The sequence below is a fragment of the Electrophorus electricus genome, chromosome 14 (genome assembly GCF_041902795.1).
Source record: "Electrophorus electricus isolate QZ-2024a chromosome 14, ASM4190279v1, whole genome shotgun sequence".
NCBI lineage: Eukaryota > Metazoa > Chordata > Actinopteri > Gymnotiformes > Gymnotidae > Electrophorus > Electrophorus electricus.
This window is the reverse complement of record NC_137510.1, coordinates 22,388,949-22,415,881: the sequence shown is the minus strand read 5'-3', so window position 1 is coordinate 22,415,881 and position 26,933 is coordinate 22,388,949. Positions and strand designations below refer to the sequence as shown.

General features: G+C 47.8%; 1 protein-coding gene and 1 long non-coding RNA gene across 7 annotated transcripts in view; one reads left to right on the top strand and one right to left on the bottom strand.

The window, feature by feature from the left end:
• The window catches only part of fhod3b (formin homology 2 domain containing 3b), a 93,024-nt gene that overhangs the window by 45,837 nt on the left and 20,254 nt on the right, over positions 1 to 26,933 (bottom strand). Inside the window, exon 1 of one of the 6 annotated variants that reach the window (XM_081696982.1) lies at positions 7,125 to 7,208. The exons of the other annotated variants lie outside the window; for them this stretch is intronic. The gene's annotated coding sequence lies outside the window, so the exon portion shown is untranslated. Of the gene's footprint in view, positions 1 to 7,124; positions 7,209 to 26,933 lie in introns of those variants that run through there. 6 annotated transcript variants of the gene reach the window in all.
• Positions 12,471 to 17,211, top strand: LOC145651252 (uncharacterized). The gene is made up of 3 exons (XR_014117090.1): positions 12,471 to 12,601; positions 14,413 to 14,593; positions 15,020 to 17,211. It is a non-coding gene; the product is annotated as an uncharacterized LOC145651252 (long non-coding RNA).

Genomic DNA, 26,933 nt, shown 5'->3' with positions numbered 1-26,933 from the left:
ACCTTAGGCGACCGCCTAAAGTTAATTTTTTTCTCCCAGCCGTTTCCCATCATCAAAGGGTCATACCTGGACCTTTTGTTCTGGGGGCATGTGGTTCTGCCAGCAAGTTTTATCCTTTGCTAAAAGACAGACTGTATTTGGTGCACATGGAGTGTAAAACCACCCCTGCGAAAGCAACGCACCAGCCCTCACAGAAAGCACACCTCTAAGGGCTTTTCTCTTGCCTTTTCTCCAGTGGACCGAGCATTCCAGGCTGCTGTCATCTTCTGTTATAACTGCTAATGATCGGGTCACCGAGGTTGCGGCGCTTGTTTAGATTAGAAACGCGGCGGAAGGGGTTACCTCGCAGAAGAACACGCCTGAACCGAGCTGCGGTCGCGGGTCCTGCGCAAAGCACAGCCACAGAGCGCCCGAGGAGACAGGAGGACCAGAGCAGGAGGAGCGAGAGCACAAAGTGAGAACAAGGAGAGAAAGCCAGATTGAAACGGTTCAGTTAAGAAGAACAACAGAGAACCAGAGAGCGGGAATCGGGACTTGAGCCTGGCTGCAAGATTATCTCAAGACATGTAACGTCCTCCGTAACCACCGAAGATATTTAGATACCCTTAATGAAGCCACTGAAGGTATTTATGTACTGTGCTGCTAAAGTGAATCTCTCTGACCATATGAGGGTGGGTCTTTCCCATCACTCAATGAGGCTTTGTGTATTTTCCTAAGGAGAAATCTCTCATTCACCGCATCCCTCCAACTCCCCCTTCAACACTTTGTGACAAACGAGCTGGTAGCCATGGGCAGGCAGCAGTAAAGTCCACCGTTTTCCACTCTCGGGCAAACCCCACGCGCCACGCTCACCATAGCACCAGCCAGACAACAGCAGCGCGCATTTGAAGCTCCCTTGGCCAAGATTGCGGGGGGATAAATGGTCTAATGGACGAGGTGAAACTTTTCAGATGGTGGGACGAAGCAGTGGAGGTGAAGCGTGGGGAGCTACAGCTCTGGGTTTATTTGCCTTGAGGCTGAAACAACACTGCCCCAGGAGAGATCTCCAAAACCCAGCAACAGACAGGCCGCAGGAAAAGGCAGAGCCGTGGACGAGTAAGCCCCCCCACCCCCACCGCCACACACCAACGCACCCACACACAGACACCCTTAAGACTGCTGACTTCCATTGACACGGCCCAGTGTCTGATGCCAATGCCTGCTTTACTGTGCAACAGAGCGTGCTCCTGTATACTTACAAGTTGCAAAATCTTGCTGTTTTCATAATATCGCCTATGGTTTCTGCTCAGGATGTGACATTTCCATCACACTCACGCGAAAAGGTGACGGCTCTTCTATTACACACACTGACTGTCAGTGAGAATACTTAACAGGGAGACATGGCACTAAATCTGGGGAAAAAAGGTAGTTCTAAGCCACAGCTTGTTAAACGTACTCCATCTCTCAGCTCCACGGATGACGAAACAAGATGTCGCTGTTTACTTAAGAAAGCCCTACCTGAGTCACAGTGGATGTCTCCCCACTCCCCCAAACTAAGTGATGTCCTTACCAAACAAAGGTTCTGGACAGGACCTCCATAGCCAGCCAGAACACCTTTCTTAGCACAGCCTTGGTAAGAACTGTCCGTAGATGTCCCACGGTAAAACATTTATCCACAATACAACTCACATTTTGCTCCTCTCCGAGATAACTCAGAAAACATGCTCAACTACTACTCTGGGTCTGTTTTATTGTGTTATAATTAGCAAGCTGACATTTCTTTTTAGTTCTGCTGTAGTCCGTCCTGACAAATGTGTTCTGCTGCAGAGTTCAAACTTAAACACCCTTTCGGTGACCAGACCCTACAACAAGGCTTCCCAAAGAAGCCCCAAAGAACCTCCTGCGTAGAAAGTCACCTTTAACTTCTGTCCTAGCCAACAAACTAGAGGACCACGAACTGCCTCGCAATAACCAACGTAAACAGCTAGTCAGTAGTGCCCTAGTGCGCTGTATCTAAAGACGGATGACTGCTTACCACTGGCATTCAGACTTTAATCTGATTCTTACCATATTTATTCTGATTATTCTGAATTATTCTGAAACTATTGTTCCAGTAATAAAAAGCCAAACAATTAATAACGCCAAAGAATTAATAATGACCACAAAAAGCACAGTTAAAAAACGTCAGCATTCTTCAAGTCTTGACCACGTGCCTCAATTTTTGACCTCCTGAAACAATGAGATAGTGGTGAAGAACATATGTACACGAGAGGCCTGCAGAGTGCGGTTAACACCACTACACGTGATCTACTGCTGAGAAAACTATCATGTTCGTTAGTCCGTTGCGTCTGTAACCTGATCTGCCACTTCCTGGGTAGCAGGAAAGAGTCTGTATTCAAGAGGCTCTACCTGTGTGACTGCGTCTGTGAGGAGAGGCTCCCACACGACCCTGGTCCCTGAAAGCAGAGGAATAACAGCCTGCAGCTTCCGAAATCAGCGAAGTCCTGAGAAGCGCCATCTCCGTGACTCCCAACTGGGATGCAAGTGTCATGTCCATAACGAGCAAAGCTCAACAAATGTTGTAACATGTCATCTATCAAACTGCCTCATGAAATGGTAAATGTGAAATATTCCAAGCCAAATTCCAGCATGCAAGTCATCCTGTTGAGCTGGTTGGACTCCGGGCTTCAGTGGTAAATTCACATGCATCGTTATCTTCAGTTACTCTGAGGGAATCACTGGCATTCACTTTGAAGGTCTCATAAAATTGATTTACTTCGCTGAGAAAATTTCATACGACTTCAAAACATACACTATGTCAGACTGGCTCACAATAGCAGGGAGTCATGCACAGGTTAAAAGAGCGATCCAAAAACCCAAACAGATAAACAAGCTAAAGTAAACGCTAGCTTAGACAGGCTGGAGGAACGCTACAGAAGATGAGCTTCAGAACCGCAACGCATACACAAGCAAGGCAAGATTTCCCAAAAAGAGAACAGAGTGTAGCATGTTGTCTGTTGCACTGTTGTTTTTATGTTGCACCATGGTTCTGGAAGAACATTGTCTCGTTTTTGTTGTGTACTTGTATATAGCTAAAATGACAATAAAACCTCTTGAACTTGAACTTGAGAATAGAGGTTCTATTTAAACTCAGACTAGGTAATGAGAAACAGGTGATGAACGGTTAATAGGCAGGTAAGCTTGACCTTGCGAATTGACGGCATGCGCTTTGCAGCATTGTGTTCCTGGTGATGGAGTCCATGGCCACTTGCAAAGGCATGACACAATATCACTGCATTCTGAATGGACCGTTTATTAAACTCAACAATTTAAAAGGAGCCGTGCTGTTTCCTTACATGGTGACCTTTACGCTTCTACTCACAAACAGAAATGCACTCCTGCACCTATCAGAGATGAACAACTGTTGCTTCCTAAGAGGTTCAGGCGGACATCCTCTGAATATTAAACACAAAGAAATACTGCCAGCGACTTTAAGCCAGTCCCAAACGGAGCGATTTCTACATCATTAAGACGACAACCTCTTGGTACTGCAGGGCATCTACCAGTAATGGTGCCTGAGGCACAGGGCACACAGTCGGGTAGGCGACATCGCAGGCTCTAGCAGACTAAAGAGCAGCTACCTCACAGCTATACCGCTACACACTGGCATATTTATTATTTAATCATGTTCTGTTACTGAAACTGCACTGCTGTTACTTGGTAGCAGTCCTCTTTCTTACACTGCCATGGTAGAGTTTTGTCCTATCATCTCTTTTCATAGTGGTCGTGGTGAAGCTCTGTTATTCTTATTCTTATGTCTGACATATTGCGTGTATATAGTGTTCTGCACGGTGCCTTTTTTTTTTTTGTACAGCTGTAGAGATACTACAATAACAAAGCACATGCTAAAGTATTTGGTGTGGTTGCCTTACACAGGATAAGACACGCCAAAGATTCCTCTGCGTGAATATCGATCAGGCCATCGGATCCAGCTTTAGCTGTATCTCAGCAGGGTCGGCTTCCCAAGCTCACGGCCCCTCCGCCGCGCGGTCTGCTCTGAATTAGCCGAGACTTGGAGGGAGAGTTAGCCCTCGTAAAAGTGCCATGTGTGATAGGAGTCGGAGCTAGGAGCCCTGCGGTCATAGCACTCTTCCTCACCCCCCATCCCCCAGCGCTCGCTGGCCCACGCCTCATGCTCCCTGACACGCGGCTGGGGTGTTGGGTCGTTATCACGACCACCGGGAAGAATAGCGAGGGTTGCAGGGAGCGGGGACGGTGCTGTGAAAAGTTACATCCGTGGGAGATGCGCGCGAATGCATTGCGTTCGTGGCAAAAAGGAACAGAAACATGTTTCGTCTGCAACGCAGGGTGAGGGGAAAAGGGCAAACATAAATGTGTCTGAGTGCGGGTGTGGGTGCGTGTGAGGAGTTAAGAATACAACGGGCTCCAAATGGAGCGTGCTTGTTCAATAACAGTGATGTAACATGAGAAACTGTAATGTAACGATATGGTGAGAAGAACTGACAGAAATGGCTCTGAGCTATCATTATCTCCCCCCAGACTCCCCAAAAAGTTAACAATAGATAAAGTGTCTATGACGAAGAACCGTCTATCAGAGCTGAGAGATAGTCTCTATTATCACAAACATATGGTGGCAAAAAAACTCTCATAAAACTAAAAGAGAGGCACAGTGAATGCCGATGATAAATATGAAATATGAAAAGAGAAAAGAAAAAGGAACTCAGGACATGCACCACGAACGCTCGCTCTCTCGTGGCCGGCTTCGAGGTAACAGAACTTCATGCTGACCTTCGGTCAGGTCCATTTCTCTTCCAGACTCGGCCAATCTTCTCACCCGGGGTCCGCAAATAGTACTTGGATGATGCGGATTTAGGCCCGTCTTGATTTACGAGCCATCCACAATTCATCGCTAACGCAGAACCTTCTTCTGAGGATATGTCTCTATCTCGCAGATACGGACGGCCGAAAGATGGCATGCCGGAGCTGAAACGGTGATTTATGGTGAAAGATTGTACAGGAAGAGGCCTCGAGTCGTGCTGAGCTGTGCTCACACCCTGATAAACAGATCAGTCAGAACCGGACTTGGAAAGTAGAGAGAGGAAGACAGGCATGGACAGACACACGGAAATATATAGCACATGGTGCAAGTCCCAGCATGGAAATGTTTTTCGTTTTTTTTCTGTTCATTACATAAATTCCACATTTGCCCTCTAGGTGTCAGTGTACGAAACTGGTGACCATCTAGAAGAGATGCAAGAAGAGCATCCAGTCATTATATTAACACTGTAAGCACAGCTGACCGTTACACACACTGATCTCAGACCAGCTGAGGGCTGAATCCTATGATACTGAATACAGTTTCAGTCTACAAACCCATTACAATAGTTAACCAACATTCTGACTTAGGTGATTGACTGTGTTAATGGATAACTCTGCTGTAGCCAGTCCTCTCGGTGAGAAGTCCCCGTGACAAGCATGCAGAACTGCCCCTCAGCAGGAGACTAGGTCAATAAACAGCCATGGTCCATGGGTGTGTGTGTGTGTGTGTGTGTGTGTGTGTGTGTGTGTGTGTGTGTGTGTGCAGGGTTGCATGTTTTGATACAGTTGTAGAAAATGTATTGAATATCTACATTCCACTTCTTAGTTTAACAGCCATTATTAAACAAATCCTGTTAAAGAATGAACAAATGGGGTGAAAGAAATGCAGACAGTGAGAAGTGAAAACAAACACCCTGGTCTGCAGCTCCAAGGTGGAAAAAGAGAGATGGAGAGAGGATGATGTAGAAGGTACAGGGACCTGCATGTGTTCCACAACCAATGAACATGCCAGCACAGAGGCACACTGAGAAGTCACACCCACGCGCACACACACACACACAAACACACACATGCACACACGCACATGCACACACACACACACACAGACACGCACATATGCAGAAGTGCTCATATAATGCAGACTGCTGCTTTGATCCAAGTAAATATTGTTCATTTAGTGGCCGGTTTTATTGTGGGGTATTTCATGCAAGTAAATAGTATGAGGCCTGTAGAACTTTTCCCAAATATCTGGTGCCAGAACTGTTAATTGAGGTCTGTTAGTATCATTATAAACAGCTGTTTTAAGCCCGTTTCTAAAGTACTGAACACATGCTTAAGCATCTAGTCAGGATTCATATTTACAAACCACACTGAAAACTTCACCTTTAGCTACGTTGCTCATGTCTATATCTAAAACCAAGTTAAAAATGTTGTTTACATTACTCAGGATGAAAAAAAAGAACTTCACATGTGACTTCCTCATGGAATGTTTCCCAGAAACATACGAACTCACTGTCTGCATTTGGATGTTTACTGAAATACACTGTTCAGTGCATTTGATGTTCCTTACATGCACACTGCCTCTCTCTGTGCCCCGCCCCCGCCCCGCCCCCCACCCCGCCCCCCTCACCCTATGCCTCATGGTCTGGTGGCCCTGCAGCACACCTGCTAGTGGTTAAACTCCATCCCGGCCCCGCGTCCAAGTGTAGGCGCCAAGCTGGGACCCCACGGGACTCTGGCGTTTGCTCCTCCCGGACCCCTAACCTGCAGGAGCACCACTCCTCCCCCCACACCTCCTGCCATGTGTGGGGAGAAGCAGGAGTTCATCTCTGTTAAACAGGTTTTTTGTTTGCCGAGTCAGGAGCCGTTATAGTCCTATAATTGCAGGGTGCCGTGGCGTGAAAGAGAGCCCTTGTGGGGAAGAATATGACATTAGTCGAGTAGGCACAAAAAGATGATCAGTGAGTTTAAATTCATCCTTACGGAGCATAATACCTAAAAGATTGAAATGCTTAATTGTTTAAAGCAAAATATCTTAGGGGATCTGCACTGAAAAGCTGTCTATTGTCTGTATGGAAGGCCACGGTTGAAGAAATTCTGAACAGGAGTTAGCATGAGAGTGAGGCTCCAGCCACCTGGCCCTGCCATGCCTACATCTTAAGTTCCTTCAAACCACTTTCAGCGAGGGGTGGGGTTGGGAGGGGTGGGGTTAGGGGGTTGGCCAACTGCTAAAGGTGCAACACAGGTTATAATTGTGCAGATTCAAAACACATTCCAGCCCGAGTGCCCCGCGAAGAAACACTCACATCGGAGCACCGAGCTCGGCGCCTCCCAGTCTAACAGCAAACCGCTCCGCAAGCGGCCCATCGTGAAGTAGCTTGTTCCTTTTGATATCGCCATCCACGACCATCCTCGGCCCTCCGGAGGCGCAATAAATGACTTGCGTCTGACGCTCCGGCTCTCCCGATCCCACCCTACCGAAAATGAGCGGAGAAAGAGCTTTGAACTCTTTGCTTATCGCTTAGATGCCTCGGTAGGTTCCTTCCAGACTCCATTTATGTGCTATCCTCAGGTTCACATGATTCCTGGCCTGCACAATACAGAGCACGAGTGCAGCTGGAATCCATAACAGGCCTCAAAGGGTGGGGGTGGTGGATGGATGTGGGGAGGGGGGGGGCATTCTCTTTCTGAAAGCCATGGGATTTACAGTACCGACTCCTCAACCACTACACCCTCCAAATATTACATGATTAAAAACAAAGGAGTCTGCCTAGGCAGGCCAGAGTAAACTGCACAATTAGACGTCTGCGTGACGGGAGCTGTTTTGGCTAGAGAACAGTGGTCGTCTGCGAGCACAGCGCATGATTTGCATACTGTTGAACCGGGAGGAAGGCGGAAGAGGAGAGGACATCCAACTATCGGTAAAACAAACAACTGGGTCGGTCCCACGCAGCCAAAAGGAAGCTGCGTTTGTTCCAAATGTTGAATTGAAGCTGATCGAATGCTTTATCTGTACATATCTGGACAATTTCTGCTCAGCACCGATACACATTAGACATACCAGTATGTGTGTATCACTCACACACACACACACACCCCAATGTGATAAATACTTAAACGCAAAGAATAAATACTGAACTGGCTAGGCTGGTCTTGCATCCCTTTCAGGACTAAATCTAAATTGTAACATAAGCCCCCATTAGGGTTGGGATTTAGCAATCAACTGGGGAATAGCCACGACAAATTTCTTGTCAAGTGGTCAGTGATTTCTGTCATTGGTTTCTGTGGTGATCACAGACCGGACCAGACCTGCTCAGAACAATAAGCATGAATGTCCGACATCCTTGTATCTTCTCAGAAGCTCTTAAAGTCTTCTTTTATTATATTATACTCTAAGTAGACTCTATTCATGAGGGGCAAAGTTATTCACAAGTTTTAAAAACTTTAATGATTATTCAAGGATGTTAATGTTTTTTCCACTTTCAGCAGGTCCCACTGGTAAACCACCAGGCTCTCCTAACCTTCAAAATGTAAGACTTTGTGGAATTCAGCCAATTCACTAGATCTTAACCGTAGCATTTTAAATATTCAGTCACAACAACCATCACCTGAACTGATAAAGCATTGCAAAATGTCTCAACATCCTACAAAACAGTTAGAGAACCACAAAGAAATCTCTAATCAGCTCCATCTCCCAGCATCTGGTTCTCATCTGATGAGTTGTGAGCACAAATAAGGAAAACAGGGGCTAATGTGTTTGCCCTCAGAAGCACGGTTGCTATCTCTGGCTCCATCTTCAAACAGCAACCCCTGTGACCTGCAAGCCCCCGACATATCAACAGCTTCCTAAGCCGTGATGCTTAATCAGAGGCCGATTGTTCCCCAGGAGAGCGGGACAGAGGCGCAAAGGCCCAGGGAGTTCCCCCGGAACGTTCTACCATCGCTGAAAAGCCGAGTCAGATGGCGTTTTCCTCCGTTCAGTGGCTTTGCGACGGATTCCCCGGGGGCGCGGCTTTGATCAGACGAGCGCTGAAGGACACGGGCTTTCTCTGGATCTCTCCTGTTAGAGCAGTCCAAACACAGCACGGACAGAGGATCTGTGTGGAGCGCCCAGCTCTGAACACTCCCTCCCCTCCAGACTGTCCAGTTCAAACTTCACACTTGCAAATGTGCAAATAATACCTCTGTTGAATGGAATGGTTTGGTATTTTTTGCCTTTTTTTTTCCAGGTGCCAGAATGTTAACTTGCCAGATTGATTCAATCTCCTCTTTTCTTAGACCACATAGGTGGAAAGCAAAGGTTCAGAGAATTTTATGTAATGAGGAAGATTAAAAAAATAAAACATTGTTGACTGTATTACATAATTATTTCTAACACATGCATGTTAACTGGAAACTACAGTAAGTGCTATGATTGTAATAATAGTGAAGGAAGACAGAAAGAACCTGTCCGTGTGCGATGGGCTTTTGCCTTTTAACATTCCCTCCGGTTATGTTAGATTTCCTTGTGAATGTGAATGAACAGACTTATGTATCGGACCTGTGCATTTCAGTCGTGTGTCTGTGCGGTTTGACACCGAGGCTGCCCAGCAGTGGGCCTGCCCATGACACACTGCTGACCCCTGAATGCCCCACACCTGCTCTCTCTACCTCCCCTGCGCCCTCGCGCCAGGAGCCATTGGACGCTAACATCAATAATGCTGTGTGTTTGGCTTTTGCGGTGGGCCAGTCTGTACTTAGCGTGTCGTTTTTAGCCTCTGATTTTAACGTGCTCCATGCCTGCGGGTCAGTGGCCGGGCCGAGCGGAAGTCCCCAGGCCACTGGCCCGGCGTGCCCCACACCAGCTGCATGCACCGCACCAACCGGCAGTCTTCAGCTGCTGCCTGCCGCCCACTTTCTACTAGCTGACCTGTGACCCATGGTGCCATAAACCGACTTTGCTTCAGAAAGGCTTCTAGAAAATGTCTGAAGTACCTGTGTGTGTGTGTGTGTGTGTGTGTGTGTGTGTGTGTGTGCGCGCGCAATGGCCAAAGCTTCCTTTGTATTTGGCCTGTTTTGTCATCCTGTCAACAATAAGATGATTCTGGTGACTTGTTAAGGTCTCTTAATCTCCCAGTTCTCCCCTGCTTGTCCCTATAAGGCAGCCAAATCAGCTCTAGAAACATGGCATCTAAACCAGGTGCTCATAAACCGCGCAGATTACAGCTAAATAATGCTGCCATTTAAGAAGAGGATGTTCTCCTCTAACAGAAATTAAATTTCATTTCATTTAGATTTCATTTCACCTTGAAACCACGGCCGAACTCAAGGCATCAAAGGAGTTCTATGAAGCCCTCGCTATTTTCCGTGAAGCTTGATAACATGAATATATGAAAGCCCGCATTAACACATCCGACAATGCTAACACTGTGCTAATCTAGCACAACTTAAGACCAAAAGAAGCAAGATGATTCAATTCAATTCCACTTTGTCATCATTCATAACGCGCAAGCACGGGTGTAAACGAAAAGAGGGAAAGTCGCGTCTGAAAAGCAGAAAACAGAACAGAAAAACAGAAGAGTACAGCAAGAAAACATCCACATGGGCTTACAACTGAAAAAGTCCGGTACGTCGCGAGCCAGTTTGAAGAATGCATGCAATGCTGGGCCGACCAGCTCTGTCATATCATTACAGCATACCTAAGCAAACTCCACGTAACCATGATAATGGCCGTCTTTAGAGAGGGAGAGATGCATCGCTCCAGTCAAGTCAGTTTATTACAGTCCTTGCTGCCAAATATGATGGAAGCCAGCAGCCAAATGCAAGCACTTAAGATTTCAAACGGGGCTCCACGTGGAAAGAGGAGTCTTTGAATCTGCAGGCTGGGGTTCACAGTACAGACACAGAGGTGCAACAGGAGGCCTGATACAGATTTCCCACTCTGCCTTGAAATGAACATATCCATAAAAAAAAATTCTGTGATCCGTGAATAATTTTGAGATGCTTTGGAGCACCATTGTGGATTCGTGGAAGGTGGCACTTGTCCCAGCTTGAATGCAGATGAGTGATCCAATCCTGTCCCACAATTCCTTCCAGCCTGGCGGCAAGCAATCCAACTGGATGCCAGCGGTGGCCATCATCCCCTCCTTTGTGTTTTTAAATTTAACATTAAATCAAAGACATGTTTGGAAATTTGATGGAAAGAGTGGTGACTGTGCAACTCAAAGATTCTTTCATTGCAAATAATCTCTACAAGCCCTTTGAATCTGGGTTTCATTTATTTTGCAGTACAGATTCTGCCCTCTTGACAGTTGTGGATGATCTCTTGGTTTCTGCTGATGCTGGCTATGCGAGTATTCTTCTTCTTATGAGACTGTAAATCACACTTCTGTAAAATCTACTTCCCTGTGTATAGCTCTACAGTGTTTCAGGTCATACATCTGCCACAGAGTTCTGTTCTCTTATGGAAACATAAATCTGCCAGTGCCTCAACCACTCATGGCATGCCTCAAGGATACGTTCAATGTTCCTTCCTCTTTCCCATATATATTACCCCAGGACCAATCATTCTGACTCATGGTCACAGCTTTCATTGTTATGGAGATGACTTTGGGTTGCATATAAGTGCTAATATCACTTCTGTTCCCAACAAAGGGTTTCTCATCATTCCCCTGACTCATGCGTTAAACATATTTCTGATCTAAAGCTCTGCTTGGGTGCAAACGTTCTTAAGTTAAACACAGAAAAAAACAGAAGTATTTCTAATAGTCCTCAAAGGTTGTTAGCAATCTTGGTGTTTTTCTTGACTCCACTCTTTCACTTGAACCTTATAGCGCACCCCCCATTAAATCTGCCTTTTCCTCAACTTCGTCACATCACCCGTCTTCGCCTGTTTCTCAAGATGTCCTCTTTACCTGCTAAAACCCTAAGCAAACTTCAGAACATTCGAATCTCAGCAGAAGTACAAGTACACACTAGGCAACCAGTGCATATCACTCATTCATTATCACCTACACTGGTTACCAGTCTCTTCCCCTATCAACTTTAAACCACTGAATATTATATTCAGATCCCTTCATTGGTCTTGTTGCTGGTTGTGATTCTCTACCTTTATATCCCATTTCCCATGTTCCCATCCCACCCTTTTATTTTCTCCTGAAATGTAAAAAGTTCACTAACAGCGACACTGAGTCTATGCACTTGCTGTATTTCTTTCGGATTTAGAAGAATGTAGGCAGGGCGTGAAGAGCCAGTGTGGGACTTAGGAAAACGCTTTCAGTGTTCCCATCTCCGCAGTTTGCCTTTTGGTCAAGTTTGTCTCTCGTAATTGGCACCTTGCGTGTGCTGAGCCTGCCAGGGCCTTTTGTGGAGAGGTTGAAGACTCCTACCAGACCTCAAGCTTGTCAGCATGGGCCACGTAGTTTAACACACCCCTCCCAGACTGGCAGCACGTGCACCCCATACGCTGACAGCTTGACTGCAAGGCAAAACAAGGCAGAAAATAAAAGTATGATTCACAGCAAAGTGGGAGGGTTTGGCGGAACGCTTGCCTCTGCTGATGACTTGCACACATGTGAGGATGGGAGGCCGTGACATTGCCCTGCCCTTACAGCACATGGCTGATCCCCCCAGGTCGTTCTTCCCCCCATCTTTGGCCTCTTTTCCCTAGAGTACTCTCCCTTTATCCTGGCGTCCGGCGGAGGGTGAGCGTTCCCTCTGGAGGGTGGAGCCAGTCAGTAGGAACACATCCCAAACATGGTTCTCACTTCTGGAGGTCTCTCAATCCCTGGTCATGGTCTACAGGGTAAGCAATGAACCGTCTCTGGCATAGCAGAGGTCCTGATAGACATCCAACTACCCTCTTCCTAATTAATAAATTACATTACTTTTAGTTTTTGCATGTAAAGGTTTATGCATTTGGTCATGAAGATGTAGAGTGAACCTTAATCCATCTTTCCACTAATACAGAGGAGGATATCATTTTATTCCTCTTATGTTACAGAGAGGGCGATAAGCTGTTAAGTGTCATATCTGTCTATCATTACGTTAACCTGGGACATAGCAGGTCATGTACGCAGCCTCATCATGAAACTATGGTGTGTTTGAACAGGACACGTGCACATGCACGGAGCAAGAAAAAAACTAAACAAAACACACATATTCTCAATAGGTCACATTACTGTCTGGAGTCTATAGAGACTATAGGTATTTATACCAGAACCTAGAGTTTTCTGATGTCACAAATGAGTTATATTTGTGCTATGTTTGTGTCAATAGAACGTTCTGCTTGGCTGTGGCCAAGATAAAATTGGGTTAGAGAGAAAAATAAACCCTATCCATTGCAGTCTGGCTCAGTAACAAAGGTGAAGAGAAATCTACCCAAGCTAAATATAATTTGTAGTGAGAGTACAGTAGCCTATGGCCAGTGTATTAGACAGTAATAATAAAAGAAACTGTACAGCAGTTTGAAAACTGCCAGTGTATTATCATCAAATCCTATCACTACACATGATTTTATTAAGATAACTAAATGCAGTTATGTCGCTGATGACGTATGGAATATTTAGCCCTTTTCTTTGATGTTTAAAGTCAGTTTAACTAAACAAATTGCATCATATTTCCATTGGTGTACTGCAAGTCTTCCCAGCAAAGGCTAGTCAGCTCACAGCAAAAAATTCCAAGAGACGCTAACAGGCTTTCATTTAATGAGAGTTCCCGCTTGCTTCCAGGACGGAAGAAAATGAATCTTATATGAGCTGCTGCGTCGACCGATATTTCATACACGGTGACCACGTGAGAAGCTGCGGAAAAATCCAGAGCCCCAGTGGTGAGCAGGGTAGACACTGCCTGAAACCTGCTGTGCTGCAGTGAGGGAGAGGGGCCGTTCCTGCTCAGTCTGCTCCTCTGTTCTGTTCCTCGGCCCCGCCCCTCACCGCGCTGGTCTATGCCGCTGGAACCTTCCATCCGCCAGGCTGGGAAGAAACACACGGTCACGTGGCCATCCCCTTCAGTCTTCAGTACTAATTTGTTGTGAGCTCGGCTGCTCGCTACGGCTAGAAAAGCATCCGAGCTGGCAGGCCGACCCCTGGGGGTCCCTCAGACCGGATAACCGAGGCAGTAAAGCTCTACGCAGCGATGAGGATGAAAGCGGGTGAATTCCTACATTCAAGGCCTTCGCGGCAGGCTCTTGGGATTCGTTCATTTCCCGTGCCACCACATGTAGGACTCTTTTGTACTGTTCCCTCTGTCTCTCTGTCTCTCTCGCTGCATGGAATAGTCAACTCAATAGCAAACAGCTTCTGTAAAACTTAGAGAAGCTCTCAGGGTCAGCACACAGTCCTGGCACAACGCGAGGCTGCCGTGTTTAGCTTTTTGTCTGGTTAAGTGAAGTGCGGGTCCAACAGTGACTACAGGAAGCACTGGTAGCTGTGGTCTGCAATATGCTGCTGTTTCATTGGTTAGAACTCAACCAGGCCCATATCCGGAATGGCTGGCAAATATACTTTTAGGAAAGTGCTGAGAATTCTGCAGCTACAAGTTCGTCTTCCTCAACGTTCTCCCTCGCTCTCCACTTTCCTTCAGTGTGGGGTATGTGCGTCCTCTTCCCCTCCTCAGAACACTCTCCTGTGGGGAACCAAAAGCGCGGCTGGATCACTAACTCTCCGTGAGAGACGGACTGCTCCCCGCTCCTGAAACTCAGATCGTGTCAACACTCTCCAAAGATAACACTCTGGTCCTCCCCGCCAGACAGCTCCAGAGAGCTTGCCTGCCGAGCATGGCCTACTCCACATCAGAGGTCAGCGCGGCATGACATGACGAGGACACACAGAACAGGCACCAGGAGCCAGTCAGACAATACCAAAGAGAGGCAGTGGACAACACCAGGCTTACACATACACCAGACGGTTCGGTCGTTTTTACAGAGCCGCTCTGAGAGGCTTAATTATTTCCTAAATCATAATGCCAGATAAAAGCCATCCAGACTGGATAAGACGAAAAAAAATGCCTGGTTTCAATTTTAACACGTATTCAAAGCAGGCGAATATTTCCTCACTGAATCCACATCCTCTGCTAACATGTGCCATTATTGAATGTCAATGGTATCAGAGCAATTCCGCGGCTATTATATTCATCAAACCATTGCTAGTTTAAGAGCATTAACTTATTAAGATGATCGATGGTTAGGCATTAGCTGAAGTTCCTGCCTCGTTTTCCCATCCAGGCCCACGGTGGATCATCCCTTTCGTTCTGCTTGAGGAGGTAAGCTGAGATTTCCTGGAGGCGAAGACAGAGGGGGGAAAAAACGCCATTCAGGGAAGTAACGTGAGACCTGCCATGGAAGTCTGAGCACCCGCGAACGCCGCATGATGTCCAACTAGGAGGGCATTCCTCCACCTCTCCACCTCTCCTCTTGCCCCCCAGAACCTACTGCACACACACTGTGAGGAGGTTGGGGGGGTGAAGACAACACCCGCAGGGTCACCCGGATCAGCCTTCGCTGCCGCGCCGGAGTGGCGGGAAACAGAGGGATATTGGGGGGGGGGAGGTGCCTTGATGCTCACACCACTGGGGAGGAAACATTGGGAACCCGGGAACCTTCCACAGGAACCGAGTCTCCAGTTCATGAGTTGCAGCCGTCACATGCCAACAGTTTAAACCTTCGCCCCACAAGGGTAGACCTTTTGTGTGCTATATAGGCCACTCAGCACTGAGGGAGGCAGACGGATCCACTTTAACCACATGCTAGTTTGCATATTTGGTGAGGGATATTTCCTGCGATGGCTAGCGCTTCTAAGTGTTTCCTAATAGGCGCAAAATGAACAGCTGTGTGGATATCAAAAAGTACAGATCTCAGATTACCAGTAAAGAAGTAACCACGTGGAGCTGGAGATGTCGGAGGCTTTGCTATAAATGGACAGTTGAAAAATAAAGTGCGTATTTTGGTCTCGTTTCAGGATGCGCACCACTCTCCCACGTGAATGAGCTCGTTTTTCATTGGCTCCCTAAATATATAATCCATCCTTCCTTTGGTTGGCACCGGCGTCATTGGCTAGCGCCCCCATGCCTCCTCTTGGCCTGGCTTTTGACCCGCTGCACAGGGCTCTCTGGCAACGGGTGTTCATTTAAGCCGAGTGGTTATACTGACAGGGACCATGGCCCTTTGCTATGGCTGAGACAGACGACAGTGAGAGAGTGAGAGAGAGAGAGAGAGCGCGAGAGAGAGAGAGAGAGGATGAAAAGATGAAAAAATTAGAAGGCACCAACAGTGTCCACAGGGGATGGGATTGTGTCTGTGGACCATCAATCAGGAAGCTGACAGGAGGGAGCTGAACCCCCCCTCCGTAGAGGCGGGCGGTAGGGGAATCAGAGGGGTCAGTGTGGAGTGACAGTGCTTCTCCACTGGTCACTGGCACAAAAGAGGGAGCACCCAACTCCCAGAACCCTGGGAGGGCGCACTGCCCACCGAAGGCCTTTCATTGACAGCACACCCCCGTCCTACGCTTGCTCAGCACCAGAAGGGCTTCAAAGACTCATGGGCTGTGTTCCAGGACCCCCAGTGTGTGTGTGTGTGTGTGAGTGTGTGTGTGTGTGTGTGTGTGTGTGACAGATGAAGATGCAAACTGAGAGGGAGTTCCAAAATACAGTTTGCATTCTTTTATGAGGGAGTGTAAACATGCGGACGAATATGAAATGAACCTCACATTAAAGTTGGTTAAATCTTTCAGCAGTGGAGCGCAGCATTAAATACTGCCACAGTACACAGCAGAGTTTCAAAACAAGCCAAAGTAGCTGTGAGGGCATGCAAACATTCTGCATGACTGCATAATGGCTCAATGGACAAAAACAAGTTCTTAAAGCTCTTTCAGCATGTTGAGAGTGTAACAAATTCTCTAGCAGCACCTTTTCTGTGTCAGTGTGTTAGTTTGAATGCCTGAGCATGTTTGTATGTATGTTTCTGTGTGTGTGTGTGTGTGTGTGTGCATGGATGCATATGTATGTCTCTTCCTCTGAAGAATTCTTACAGGTCACTAGGTGGCACTTTGGGGTGAGAGGGTTTAACCTCCCTGATCCAGGCTGTCAGGCTGAGAAGATCCACCTGTGTCTTTTTACAGCCAAACAATCAGATCCATCAATCACTCATCCATCCAGCTGGTTCAGCCGAAGCAGCCTGACTGGCCTCTGCTAGGGGACACTAATCCCATCACTATATACTAATGTTGATGTTTGGAAACATTCAGAGAATTTTCATGTCAGCTTAATATATACCAATAATGTCTGGGAATAGGTTCTGAACTGCACATGTGTCTTTCATTAAATCTGCTGAAAGAAATCACTATATTCTTATTCAAAAATACAATAAGAAAGAAATATTTACAAAAACACTACAGTATAAATGTTATGCAATCATTTTTACTGAACTAAAAAAGTGCACAACAAACAAACAAACAAACAAACAACCCCCCCCCCCCTCCAAAAGGTTTGTGGAGTCAGCACATGTAAGGAAAGCAGAGCGTGGCTCCCAGTGAAGTCCCATCAGGCCACGGAGCGCAGGCCCTGCAGGAGGGTGAGACACGAGTCAGAAGGGTTCAGAGGTGCTATTTTAGTTCCGTTTTATTTGGGTCCTTTGGCTCCTAAAGTAGCTGACACCACGGAGAGCTCACTGCTTCTCTTTCATTCTCCGCTTCAATCTCTCTCCTTCCACTCTGCCCTCTGCTCCTCGCCTCGCCGACAGAGCGCACACGTGTAACGACATGCAGGGTGCGCTGCTCAACCGAGTGAGTCAGCGGTTAATTTCAGTGAAGTTCAAGAAGACTATTTTTAATGCCAACGAGTTTGGGTTTGCTTAACATGGAATCTGAACACTCGGTGGCTCACTTTTATCAAAAATGGAAAAGTGACATAAAGAACTGCTTCTGGACAACACCAGGAATTTCAAAGGGCTTGATGGAGCATTGTTTAATGGTGTAAAAAAAATACCAGAACTCTCTGCAGAAACACCAAAAAAGACCTGTGATCTATGGTTTGATGGGGCTACACAGAAAGACCTCTAAAGGTATTTTTTTTTGTGTTCAAAAAAGCAACGGTAATTTAAGAATGATGAATTGTGTTTTAAATCTAGGATCTGGGGGAGTATATAGCAACAGCTCCACAAACCTACAATGATGGACTATTTACAACAGCAAAGAAAATAAAATCAGATTAACCAAAAAAAGAAAGTTGCTCAATCTGTAATTTGACTTAAAACAACTTACAGCAAAGTTTTGCCCTCTGCGTTCTAATAAATACAATTACATGAGTTGGGGGAGTGTACTTTGGTGGGTTATGTATGCAGAATGGGCCAATGACTATCAATGAAAACCATAACTGGAGCAGACTCCAGGCAAAATAGTTCTGGCGCAGTGAGGAGAATTGAAACATTTGTCATGATGGGAAGCAGCCAATGGCGGAAGACAGCAGCTCAGGCCAGAGCCTTCAGCGCTCAGGATCTTGGGAGAATCTCTCGAGGAAACTCGATGGCATACTAAGCAGCTCTGGGTCATGGGGTTCAGATTAGGGGACCGGACAGGGATTTGGCATCACCCTTAAACACCCCTCCCTCTCCTCACTGGGCCAATCAGTGCGTTGTTATACTTGTATGCCCCTGCTAGATGGCCAGTAGAAATGTTCTAGCCTTAAAAATAATGTGTGTGTGTGTGTGTGTATGTGTGTGTGTGTGTGTGTGTGCGCGTGTGCCTGCCAATCCCCTAACACACCAGCACTGCCAACCATCACAGCCATATTGCAACACAACAGGCAGGGCAAGAGGGAGTAGACACAGGTTGGATTAAAGGAGATGCAGTACAGACCCTGCACCCCCACCCATACCCCCATCTGCAGCTCCAGCACCCCGATTCTCCACCCAATTTCCGTCAGAGCAGACCAGGAGGAGAACAAAGGCAATGGCCACCGTAAAAATTACATGCCTTCACCATGCTTCCAGTGTGCTTCATCCGAACTCGCTTTGCACTTTATACGGGGCTTTTAAGGTGCTACAGAAGGTGACTGGACTGAAACACTTCATGCAATATGGGCATGTTTTTATTTAGATGTTTACCGGTACAAAAAACTAGGGTTAGGGTTCACAAAAACTGGCACGCTAGCAGGCCTTGAAAATCAATGAGTACAGAAAGTATGTGGCTTTGGGCTCCAGACAGCATGTACAAGTAACTGAGCTGCGGAGGGCAGCAACGTAAACGCTGCAGCTATTTCAGTTTTCAAGGCGGCAAAGGAGGCCACAAGAAGGCCGCAATGGCATGACGCTGCTCTCCTTTCAAAAGCCCTTTCTGTGTTTTTAGAAAGGAAGCCACATACACCAGGGGCATAACTTGACAAACATAACGGATACAAATCAAATAAATCTACATCTTGGCACTGTTGATGTTGAAATCAGATCACAAGCTATGGTATGTGCTTGATGGGGTAATGCAATAACTGAAATTGGGGAGACTCTTCCCTACTGCCAGTGAGATGTTTCCACTACGCCACTGACCCCCTCATCACCTTCCACATTTTCATTGCTCCTGCACTCGCAGATCCTCAGCGAGGACGTTGCAGCGTTCAAGCTGAATGCTGAAGCCTCCCAGCCTTCCACCAATTCCACAACTACTGCCGATAACGGCACGCATGGGTCTGAGTTGCAACCTAGTTAGAAACAGAAAAAAACAAACAAAACCTATATAAGGTTTGCATCGGATCGCACCAGTACCAAGGCAATGGGTCTGTTGCCACAGTCTGTGCGCGGAGGGCTAGCTGAGTAGCGACGTCAGCTCTTTCCAAGGAGTGGTGGCCCTTTCTCATTCACCAGCTCAGGATTCAGGCCTGCTGCCACTTTAATGAGATCGCCCGACCGTCCCGTCACAACAACCTCACGTCCGTGAACCTTCTTTCAAATGGGTACATGCAGATGATGAAGATAAGCAAGTATTTAATTGGCCCACTGGGAGCCACAGTTTGGGCACTTCACTGACTCTTACGAGCTGTGAATGAGGAAGAAGGGGAGGCCCCGCTCCTGACACCTTTATGGATGTTGAGATTGGCTGGGGTTGGGGTTGGGGGAGTTGCTGTACAATCGCTGAGCAGATTAAGCACACCTCTTGGACACTGCTTTCACAAGAGAAACTGGGGCCTCGTCTCCATTAAGATCCGCCATCCTTTTCTTCTGCCCAGCAAAGGGTGACAAAGGTTTCTCAATGTTCTCCCACTCAGGCTCCAGAGCGGAACTCTTCTGATGCTGGCTCAGGGCCGTGTGGGGGCAGGACTCCACAGGGTTGCCCTTTATGTTAGCAGGGGACTCTTAGCACACTCCCCAACACTGGAGAGAGAGGAGAGAAACGGACTGTTTCAACTTCAGTGGCTCTCGACTCCTCAAGGCAACCGAACACAAGAACACCTTTGTCTGATTCCACAAGGGGTTTGCAGGACCAGACACTCGCACAGCATTCATTCACAAATCACAGACCTATTCAGCATATAGGGCCTGCACAACTACTTTCCACCAGTGTGAGCTCGGGTCTGGCATTGCTTAAAATGAATCACAATCAGCTGTTGTCCAGCACTAACGACTTCCCCGACCAACTTCCCTAGAAGACACAGAAAGGGGACACAATGAACTGAAAGTGATGAGTAAGCTTGAACAATCCGAGAGAATATTGTATCTAAGAGGGTATTGGAAGTTGTATGTATAAATATAAGCCCAACTGTGAAACCTTTAGCTAGGTCATTACTTCAGCTCTAAAAACGGCAGCTTGGCCTCCGGCACGGCCCGAGCCGATAATGCGAGATCGACCCCCTACGGGTCACGTTTACAGCGTGCTGTGTTTGGATACCAGAGTGCCGGTGTTGGGAACTGCAGGCTCTGGTGTCTGCTTCAGTGCAGCCCCTTCCGCTCAGTGAAGATCGCTTACTGGGCCAATGACTTCCTATCTGACTTTTTTTCTCAGATGCCTCAGGTGTTTCATACCATGGCAACAGATCAGTGAAGGCCATGCGTGGGGCAAAACCACAGTTAGTACATTGTTGCCTGGACTGGCTGCACAGAGCTGAGAGCTTCCTGGGCTTGATAAAGCACCAGGAAAGCTACTTTTTCAAGTGACATCACGCAAGAAACCCATCCTCCCATCCTCTGTGATAGGGGCTTCTGTTATTCCAAAAGGTACTAGTGGCTCGCAGAAAGCTCCTGTCTGCCCTGCCCTGTGCAGGTCCAATGAAAGATCACACAGCCAGCTACTGTAGATTTGTTCTTTAGAACGTTCCAATCACAGTAACCTACTTAAACGAATCCAGAAAACAGACTGATATATATGCCGATTCTCCGAACAGCACAGGAATTCCTCTCCAGGCTGAAGAGGCGTCAGAGGCCTGCTGCCGACATGGCTGCTCCCGGCTGAGCCAAACAGATCTGCGCAGACAAGCGAGCAGGGTGAGCTCCGACATCAAAGTCCGTGGGGGGGGGGGGGGTGAATCAGCGAGCCGGCGCTGGATTTCTGTGCTGGATGAAGATGGTGCAGCATGGAGAGGCCTTGGCCCAGATGGCACTCCATACCCCTGCTACCAGCAAGCCCCGGCCCATCTGCTATGCCTCCATAACTGCCTGCTTAACAATGGAGAGAAACTTCTGGGAACTGCTGATTTTCCTCTGAAATGTTGGGAGCCTCCATGCTCCACTGTTTTATTCTCTTGCAGAAGCACTTGGCAAGAACGGAATGACTGTGTTACAATCTTTCCATCTACAAGGAAGTCGATGCACATAGCCAATGGCACAGAAAGGGAAAGTGGAACAATAAGACAGAGAGAGAGAGAGAAAGTGAGATAGAAAGACAGAGAGAGGGAGTGCTCAAATAAATTCCAACAAACCTAGACACTTTGGGTTGATTGCATCATGTATGTCAGTGAGAATCTTCCAAGCATGTCTGCACACTGCACCATAATCTGATTACTTCACTTTCACTTATAGCAAATTAACCACTTAATGTTTTCCAAAATATGACTAAGGCTAAGAGCATGGCAGGATTTAAATTACAATGTGAGCAGGATAAGTCAGGAAAAGGGCATTTATGCAGTACCTTACCTATAATGCCACTCCTCTAATAATTCAAAATAAAATAATGCACTAAATACACAAGTAGAGGTCTTTCCATATGTATGTTTCCCACTGGTGTCCCATTGATTGCGTGATGTAACCACGGTGAGTCAAAGCCACTTAAATTAATTAACTAAATTAACTAAAACCAAAATGTGCAAACCTTCCTACTCATGCGAATATCTATATTATTTTTGTATAATAAACTGGATTGGAATGTAAACTGTCGGAAGAACTATATAAAACAAATATAAGAACTATTTAAAGCGGCTAATTCTTAAAATCTATGTCTTCAGTTACTGAGGCATTTCTTGCAGTTTTGTAACCAAACCTCTACTTTATGGTGAGACAAGCACGCACGTGCTGTAAGGCCAGCAGATTAGCAAGCATTCACTGATAACAAAAGTATCTAAACTGAGTATCAAACTTTGCTTGTCCGCTAGCACCCAGGCGTCAGCTGTTAAAGTGCTGAAAGAAGCCTGCACACTTGTGATCTTCACCGGAATACGCTGTCATCCACTACCAGCGTTTAGGTAAACGCTGTCCATTCACAATCTAATCTGATAAAGGCCCTCGTCATTCTTGAAGCTTTATGTCCCAGTCGAGAAGTGTTGTGGCTAACAGGCTAGATTTTGATACATAAACAACGGAGGCATTCAAACAGCCCTCTGAGATTTCAGCCACTGGAAAACACGATGTGAGTGTTTTACGTGGGCCTTCTTTAACTAACTCAGATCCAGTGCCGGATTTATCGTGGGTGTATTTGGTCTGCGAGGCATACCAGTGAGAGTTTTTAAGTGCTTAATCTGCTGCTACAAGGACCAATTGGCCAGCTTCCTGCAAAGCCACAGATCAAAATTCAGCCCCCGCTATAAACTTCTATTGTTAGATGCATATTATGCTCCATTCATCTTCAGATCCTTGAGAAACAGTCAACAAAGGCCTAAGAAGAAAGACACCGGCAGCCCACACTGCCCACTCCCATAACGTCCTTGATCTCCTCCTCGGATTAGGGATTAAACCTGAACTTGGAGTGCTGTTTTTGTCTCCATCCTTTTTGCAGGTCAGGGCTGACCAAACGAATCGCAATTAGCACCACAAGGTTACGGCCAGCTAACGGAGGGGCGACGGGCCCCCTGCGGCGAGCGGGTGGAGGGGGAGCAGAGCAGGCGGGCTTGGGTTACAGCCTAGCGCTCTGATAAAAATACCTCCACGGATGAACATGTAGACAGTTTGAATCTTTCCCCCCTTTAAGCTGTGAGGACCCCAGTGGGGAGGGAGGGTTGGGTGGGGGTGGGTGGGGGGGGGGTTCAGTTGTATGGGGTGGGGGGAGAATGGGAACCAGATGGCTCATAAGAATTGCTGCGACTGTATCTGCAGGAACGTGTGTGCGTGTGCGTGCGTGTGTGTGTGTGTGTGTGTGTGTGTGTGTGTGTGCGGATGTGTGAGATAGAGAGAAAGAAAGAGAAAGAAGTTGAGAAGCCATATACCACTGCCATTTATGTATGGTGGTTCAGATGTCTGTGTCTGTGGCACTGCTAGAGAAGGCCCAGGTCACAGGTCAGCCACTATTACGACAGGCAGGCTGAACCACAACTTGTTTGAATGCAGAACAAGCAGAGATTACAAAACGTAATCAGGCATCATTGTGTGTACATTTCTCAATAACCAGATCTATGCAGAATCAGGTAAGTCACAGCAGACAACATAGTACCTAGCGAAATGGCTCTCTCACAGACATGTGTGGTCTCATGGAGTAGCTTGGTAATTCGTAAGCCTTTATAAGTGACATCCATCCATCTTTCTGGACAAAATGTTCACTCTCGCAGCTTCACAGATGTCCTATGGGTAGTAAGAGTGGGCTACAGATTGCAAGATAAGCCATCTTTACAGGGGGAGGACAGTGTCAGTAATATGGGCCAACGGAGAGGATAAAGAGCATCTGGCAGAAGAATTTCTTATCATCGGCATCATCTAGCATGATAAATCCATCTCAGGGAGTGTGCTGACAGAGATCGCGCTGGAGGCTGGGTAAACAGCGGCCTGTGTTGCAGCATGTGGGTCTCTGACAACATGCTAGTCCAGGCCTGGCATCATTGCCTCACTGGCACAAAACATCACGCGAGCTGCGAAAAGGCGAACCCGTGGTCTAGAAGCCACCGAGACGAGGCTGACCTGTGGTCCCAGACGTACGAGTGGCGTGAAAAACAGAGAATGCGAGTTACGAGGCGTCTCACGGCACCGGCCCACCGGGCACAGCCTTCGCAAGCGGACCGTCTCGGAAGCGGAGAAAGTCCGTTTGGAGAGAGCCGCCGTTTCCTTCGATTTTGTTTCCCAACCTCCCGCGTCACTTCAGTGTTGAAATGTTATCGGCGACCTGCGGAGCTGTAGGCCCCTATGCAACACGGCTGGGGCGCAGATAGCATCAACCTCACCGCCATGCACTCCTGGATCTGTGGCTCCGAGAGTGCCTTCCCACAAACAGCCCCCCCCCCCCCCAACCGACACAGCCCCCCTGCTCCGCCCCCCTTCTCCGCATGTGCTGCCGTGTTTGGGTTGAGCCTCTGCCTTCTGGCAGGCGTGTGTTTGCCTTGGCCACTGGACGTGACTCTAACTCCATTAGAGCGCAGGAACGAGGGGACGGGGGAGATTGGGCCTCACAGCCCTCCGTTACACGAATGTCTGTCTTTGTGTACCGGGAAGCCGGCTGGACTTCACGACTGGCTGCATGTTCCACGGGTCAGAGCGTCCAGAGGCCCCTGAGCCAGCGTCACTATGCTGGGCTGTTAAGCGAGGATGGCTCGAGTCGTTCCCAGGACAGTGTAGCTGTCATGCAGCGTATCACGTAACTGACTCGGATGACCCGGCACCCCTTGCAAGCTGTGTGTTGTATGGCTGGACTGGAGCTGGTAGCTAATGAGTGAACTGGTTTAAAGTCTGGAAAAGAGACATCCTGCAGGTGCTTGCATGAACCTCTGCTCATTGGTTCGTCACAACACAAGCCCGGACATATAAATATCCTGTCCCCCAGCAGAAGGGGGATGAGGAGAGACAAAAGGATGGAAAAAGTGCACACACGCCTGAGCAGGACTGTCGTCTGGGTCACTTGCACAAACACGTGCTTCCGCAAATCCCCGAGCGCAGCATAACGAGACAAAACCAAGGAAAAATCCATGACAGGACAGAGAAGGCTTGCCACAAACCACCAGCATGGCTGCGTATGATGTGGAGAGAGCTGGGAACTGGTTCTGATGCTCAGCCTTGGAACAGCTGTGAACATGCTCAGACTTAGCTTGCCTGTCTCTCCGTCACACACACCTCCCAAACAAACACACACACACACACACACACACACACACACACACACACACACAAACTGTAACACTGTTTACGGCCTGGAAAGGCGCAAGGAATTATTGAGAATTTATGACTCCAAAAGTTCCCCATACACACACTTGCATTTTTTGGGGAAAACGGTGTTTCAAAATGTCAACCTGAAGGCCAAAGTGGACTAATTCTGCTGCATAAGGATTTAGGAGAGGTGTAAATCTCTGGTTGAAGGGTGTGGGCAAATCACTCAAGGTGAAGCGGAAGCTGCCTGGAGTAGTTTCCATAATAGCTCGTTAAAAAGACGACATCCCACCAAGCTCACGTCACCTGTCATCTGGACTGCTGCTCTCCTGGAGAGCATCCTGGGTGGACAGCCCAGCACGCGGGACGCTCTTAGCCTGCGCCTGTGTGTTAGTCCGCATCTACCGTCCTGCGTGGATAGCCCAGCGCGCGGGACGCTCTTAGCCTGCGCCTGTGTGTTAGTCCGCATCTACCGTCCTGCGTGGACAGCCCAGCGCGCGGGACGCTCTTAGCCTGCGCCTGTGTGTTAGTCCGCATCTACCGTCCTGCGTGGACAGCCCAGCGCGCGGGACGCTCTTAGCCTGCGCCTGTGTGTTAGTCCGCATCTACCGTCCTGCGTGGACAGCCCAGCGCGCGGGAGGCTCTTAGCCTGCGCCTGTGTGTTAGTCCGCATCTACCGTCCTGCGTGGACAGCCCAGCGCGCGGGACGCTCTTAGCCTGCGCCTGTGTGTTAGTCCGCATCTACCGTCCTGCGTGGACAGCCCAGCGCGCGGGACGCTCTTAGCCTGCGCCTGTGTGTTAGTCCGCATCTACCGTCCTGCGTGGACAGCCCAGCACGCGGGACGCTCTTAGCCTGCGCCTGTGTGTTAGTCCGCATCTACCGTCCTGCGTGGACAGCCCAGCGCGCAGGACGCTCTTAGCCTGCGCCTGTGTGTTAGTCCGCATCTACCAGGCCATACAGATGGCGCATAGCCAACCAGAACACAGGTGTGCAAGCAGCAGACTTGTTTCCTTCACCAGAGAAAACGTTTGGGTTTATATTAAACCGGATCTGCTAATTTGTGTCATTTTATTCACACTCACGTTCTGTTTCTATTGTTTCTGCTACTTCAGCCTTTTAAATCACTCTCCATTTATAGAGAAGTTTTATGAACATTGACAAGGTAAGTCAAATATCAGCTAATTAGAAAAGTATGTCAACTTCATAGAACAGTCTGCAGCACGCATGTAAACGGTCGGCTTAATTGAAACAAGAAGAGCGCATATCTGGACTTTAAAAAATGCCACTATGTGGGGTTTGTCTTTAACTCCAGGACTTAACACTCCGAGCCCCACATCACAGCTCTCCGTTAAGGGGTAATAACCACAATGTGCTTTTAACGACCTGCCATGAGGTGGGCTTTAATTAAACGGATCCACTGGCTGGGACTGCTAGAGCTGCTCACCTCACAAACAAAACAAAGCCATGCACAGGCCTGCTCACGCGCACAGTCCAGGCCCTTTGAAAAGCTGTCACGTGTCCTCACGTGTCCTCAAAATAAACGGTGGGCCTGCGTTTAGTGGGACCACTGCCAGCCTGAGGCCAATGAATCGCAGCCCTGGCCCCATTTTGACATCGCGCAGCCGCGGCCTCGCTGCGCTGATTACGACGGATCGCCGTGTCAAG